Raw genomic sequence first — 6,000 nt, forward strand, 5'->3', positions numbered from 1 at the left:
TCAAAAATACTAAAACTTCAATTTTTCAAACATATGACTATTTCACAGCATTTTAAAGACAAGACTCTCCTTTATCTAACCACACTGTCCGATTTCAAAAAGGCTTTACAGCGAAAGCAAAACATTAGATTATGTCAGCAGAGTACCCAGCCAGAAATAATCAGACACCCATTTTTCAAGCTAGCATATAATGTCACAAAAAACAAAACCACAGCTAAATGCAGCACTAACCTTTGATGATCTTCATCAGATGACACACCTAGGACATTATGTTATACAATACATGCATGTTTTGTTCAATCAAGTTCATATTTATATCAAAAACCAGCTTTTTACATTAGCATGTGACGTTCAGAACTAGCATACCCCCCGCAAACCTCTGGTGAATTTACTAAATTACTCACGATAAACGTTCACAAAAAAAACAAACAATTATTTTAAGAATTATAGATACAGAACTCCTTTGTGCAATCGAGGTGTCCGATTTTAAAATAGCTTTTCGGTGAAAGCACATTTTGCAATATTCTGAGTAGATAGCCCAGCCATCACGGCTACCTTTTTAGACACCCACCAAGTTTAGCCCTGACCAAACTCCGATTTACTATTATAAAAGTTTGATTACCTTTGGTGTTCTTCATCAGAATGCACTCCCAGGACTGCTACTTCAATAACAAATGTTGGTTTGGTTCAAAATAATCCATCGTTATATCCAAATAGCGGCGTTTTGTTCGTGCGTTCAAGACACTCTCCGAAGTGTAAATAAGGGTCACGAGTATGGCGCATTTCGTGACAAAAGATTTCTAAATATTCATTACCGTACTTCGAAGCATGTCAACCGCTGTTTAAAATAAATTTTTATTAAATTTTTCTCGTAAAAAAGCGATAATATTCCGACCGGGAATCTGCGTTTAGGTAAACAGACGAAAGAAAACAAAGCATGGGGTCGACTCGGGCACGCGCCTGAGTCTCACAGTACTGTAACCAGCCACTATCCAAACGCGCTACTTTTTTTCAGCCACGATTCAGCTTTTTGCCACCTTCTGAGAGCCCATGGGAGCCGTAGGAAGTGTCACGTAACAGTAGAGATCCTCTGTAATGGATAGAGATAATCAAGAAGGGCAAGAAATTGTCAGACAGGGCACTTCCTGCATGGAATCTTCTCAGGTTTTGGCCTGCCAAATGAGTTCTGTTATACTCACAGACACCATTCAAACAGTTTTAGAAACTTTGGAGTGTTTTCTATCCACAGTTAATAATTATATGCATATTCTCGTTTCTGGGCAGGAGTAATAATCAGATTAAATCGGGTACGTTTTTTTTCCGGCTGTGAAAATACTGCCCCCTAGCCATAACAGGTTAAGTGTCATCATAAATAAAGGAAATATGAGCACTTTACACGCTGCGCCTTGGTCCCCTTTCGACGACCCCTGTGACATGGTTAATTTACCAATAGAGACCTAAAAAGTAATTTAGCAGTTTAATGATTGCAGGTCCTCCTCCTCTATTCCATCACTTTCTGCTATTGTTTACTTCTGTTTCCCTCATATCCTGGCCACTGACTGTGAGAATAGCTGTAAAACAGAATATATTCCCTGAAATATTTCAATTTGGGATGAAAGACGCTTTCTTTTTACTATAAGTGAACTGATTGGCTTGCCTAATTGTCAAAGCTGTGGGTAACTGGTGAAAGGAGTCAGGCGCATGGACAAGGTATTTAATTCAAGAAAACATAAACACAATACTGTGGTGCTGAAAAATACCCGTACCACGAAATAAACGGGCGTAATAACATAACCCGGTAACAATATACCAGCCGTCAGATACAGCCTTATAATAAAACAAACACACACACAAACATGGGGAAACCAGAGGGTTAAATAATGAACATGTAATGGGGGAAGACAAAACAAATGGAAAATGAAAAGTGGATTGGTGATGGCTAGAAGGCCGGTGCCGCCGAACGCCGCTCGTACAAGGAGAGGGACCGACTCCGGCGGAAGTCGTGACAGTACCCCCCCTTTGACGCACAGCTCCAGCAGTGCGCCGACACCAGCCTAGGAGACGACCCTTAGGGCGAGGCGCAGGGCGATCTGGATGGAGACGGTGGAAATCCCGCAGCATCGAAGGGTCCAATACGTCCTCCACCGGCACCCAGCATCTCTCCTCTGGACCGTACCCCTCCCACTCCACGAGGTACTGAAGGCCCCTCGCTCGACGCCTCGAGTCCAGTACGGATCGGACTGCATACGTCGGGGCCCCCTCGATGTCCAGAGGGGGCCCCGACGTATGTCCAGAGGGGGCCCCTCCCGCACCTCAGTCTCCTGGAGTGGACCAGCTACCACCGGCCTGAGAGGGAGACATATGGAACGAGGAGTTAATACAGTAATCTGGGGAAGCTGTAAACTGTAACAAACCTCGTTCACTCTCCTCAGGACTTTGAATGGCCCCACAAACCGCGGACCCAGATTCCAGCAGGGCATGCGGAGGGGCAGGTTTCGGGTCGAGAGTCAGACCGGGTCCCCCGGTGCGAACACCGGGGCCTCACTGCGGTGGCAGTCTGCGCTGGCTTTCTGACGCCTCACGGCCCGCTGAAGGTGCACATGAGCGGCGTCCCACGTCTCCTCCGAGTGCCTAAACCAATCATCCACCGCAGGAGCCTCGATCTGGCTCTGATGCCATGGCGCCAGAACCGGCTAGTACCCCAGTACGCACTGGAAAGGGGAGAGGTTGGTAGAGGAGTGGCGGAGCGAGTTCTGGGCCATCGCTGCCCAGGGTATGAACGCCGCCCACTCCCCCGGCCGGTCCTGGCAATAAGACCACAGAAATCTACCCACATCCTGGTTTACTCTCTCCACCTGCCCGTTACTCTCAGGGTGAAAACCTGAGGTAAGGCTGACTGAGATCCCCAGACGTTCCATGAACGCCCTCCAGACCCTTGACGTGAACTGGGACCTCGACCAGATACTATGTCCTCAGGCACCCCGTAGTGCCGGAAGACGTGTGTGAATAGGGCCTCCGCAGTCTGTAGGGCTGTAGGGAGACCAGGCAAAGGGAGGAGACGCCAGGACTTAGAAAACCGATCCACAACGACCAGGATCGTGGTGTTACCCTGTGAGGGAGGCAGATCCCTCAGGAAGTCCACCGACAGGTGCGACCACGGCCATTGTGGAACGGGTAAGGGTTCTAACTTCCGTCTGGGCAGGTGCCTAGGGGCCTTGCACTGGGCGCACACCAAGCAGGAGGAAACAAACCCTCACATCCTTAGCCAAGGTGGACCTCCAGTAACACAGCGCACTGTCCGACCGATGCCCGGATGACCAGAGGAGGGTGACGTGTGGGCCCAATAGATCAAACGGTCGCAGACAACAAACGGAACGTACAGACGCCCAGCTGGACACTGGGGGGGAGTGGGCTCTGTACGTAACACCCGCTCGATGTCCGCGTCCAGCTGCCAGACTACCAGTGCCACCAGGCAAGAGGCCGGGAGTATGGGAGTGGGATCCATGGACTGCTCCTCTGTGTCATACATCCGGGACAGTGCGTCTGCCTTCACGTTCTGGGAACTTGGTCTGTAGGCCAGGATGAAAACAAAACGGGTAAAGAACATGGCCCACCTTGCCTGGCGAGGGTTCAGTCTCCTCGCCGCCCGGATGTACTCCAGATCGCGGTGGTTCGTCCAGATGAGAAAAGGGTGTTTAGCCCCCTCAAGCCAATGTCTCCATGCCTTCAAAGCCTTGATGACAGCCAACAACTCCCGGTCCCCCACGTCATTGTTTCGCTCCGCCGGGCTGAGCTTCTTGAAAAAGAAGGCACAGGGGCGGAGCTTGAGTGGCGTACCCGAGCGCTGCGAGAGCACGGCTCCTATCCCAGCCTCGGACGCGTCCACCTCCACTATGAATGCCAAAGAGGGATCCGGATAAGCCAGCACGGGAGCCAAGGTAAACAGAGCCCTCAGCTGACCAAAAGCCCTGTCCGCCTCAGCTGACCACTGCAAACGCACCGGTCCCCCTTCAGCATTGAGGTAATGGGAGCCGCTACCTGACCAAAGCCCCGGATAAACCTCCGGTAGTAGTTGGCAAACCTTAGAAACAGCTGCACTTCCTTTACCGTGGTGAGAGTTGGCCAATTACGCACGGCTGTAATGCGGTCACTCTCCATCTCCACCCCTGAAGTGGAAATGCGGTACCCTAGGAAGGAGACGGACTGTTGGAAAAACAGGCATTTCTCAGCCTTGACGTACAGGTCATGCTCCAACAGTCAACCAAGCACCCTGCACACCAGGGACACATGCTCGGCGCGTGTAGTGGAGTATATCAGAATGTCGTCGATATACACCACTACACCCTGCCCGTGCAGGTCCCAGATAATCTCATCTACAAAGGCCTGGAAGACTGATGGAGCATTCAGCAACCCGTACGGCATGACGAGGTACGAATAGTGCCCTGAGGTGGTACTAAATGCCGTCTTCCACTTGTCCCCCTCCCGGATACGCACCAGGTTGTAAGCGCTCCGGAGATCCAATTTTGTGAAGAAGCGCACCCCGTGCATTGACTCGATCGCACTGGCTATGAGAGGCAGCGGGTAACTGTACCTCACATGGATTTGGTTGATGCCTCAATTGTCAATACACGGGAGCAGACCTCCATCCTTCTTCACAAAAACGAAACTCGAGTAGGCGGGTGAAGTGGAGGGCCGAATGTACCCCTGCCCCAGAAATTCGGAGACATATGTTTCCATAGCCACCGTCTCCTCTTGCGACAGGGGATACACGTGACTCCTGGGAAGTGCTGCGTCTACCAGGAGATTTATCGCAAAATCCCCCCGTCGATGGGGTGGTAATTGAGTCGCCTTCTACTTTTACAGAAGGCGAGAGCCAAATCGGCATATTCAGAGGGGATGCGCACGGTGGAGACCTGGTCTGGACTTTCCACCGTAGTAGCACCGACGGAGACCCCTAAACACCTCCCTGAGCACTTTCGTGACCACCCCGTAAGAACCCTCTGTTGCCACGAAATAGTGGGGTCATGACAGGCCAACCAGGGTAGGCCCAGCACCACGGGAAACGTAGGAGAATCAATAAGGAATAGACTGATTCTCTCCTTGTGACCCTCCTGCGTAACCATGCCTAGTGGAGCGGTGGCCTCCCTAATTAGCCCTGACCCTAATGGTCAACTATCTAGGGAGTGCACAGGTAATGGCATATACACAGGAACAATGGGGATCCCTAAAGTATGGGCAAATAATCTGTCAATAAAATTCCCAGCTGCACCTGAATCTACGAGCGCCTTGTGCTGGGAATGCGGGGAAAACTCAGGAAAATGAATAAACAAAAACATGTGAGCAACAGGAGGCTCTGGGTGAGCCTGGTGCCGACTCACCTGGGGTGACACGAGAGTACCCTGCCTGCTGCCTCGACTCCCAGAGGAACCTCCCCAGCACCGACCGGCAGTGTGCTCTCTGCGGCCACAGATGGTGCATGGAACGGCCCATCCGCTGGTCGCCCTAACTGCAGCACTTCCCAGCTCCATGGGCGTCGGAGCGGTGGTGCTGGGGGATGGATCCAACAGACCACGATCTGGACGTCTGCAGGTAGCCAGCAGGTTATCCAGCCGGATGGACAGGTCCACCAGCTGGTCGAATGTGAGAGTGGTGTCCCTGCAGGCCAACTCCCGACAGACGTCCTCGCGCAGACTGCACCGGTAGCGATCGATCAGGGCCCTGTCGTTCCATCCCGCGCCAACGCGAACTCCTGTGCGCTCCTCGTCCCCTGCCTCAGGTGGACGAGACGTTCACCTGCCGCTCTACCCTCAGGCAAAAATTCATAGACTGCCCAGGGTGAAATCCTTGAAGTGGTCCAACAACGCTTCTTCTTCCCCCCATACTGCGTTGGCCCACTCCAGGGCTTTCCCTGAGAGGCAGGAGACGAGGGCGACGACACTCTCTCAGCCCGAAGGAGCCGGGTAGACGGTTGCCAGGTAGAGCTCTAGCTGGAGCAAGAAC

This window comes from Salmo salar, chromosome ssa15, assembly GCF_905237065.1.
Source record: "Salmo salar chromosome ssa15, Ssal_v3.1, whole genome shotgun sequence".
In the NCBI taxonomy this organism is placed as follows: domain Eukaryota; kingdom Metazoa; phylum Chordata; class Actinopteri; order Salmoniformes; family Salmonidae; genus Salmo; species Salmo salar.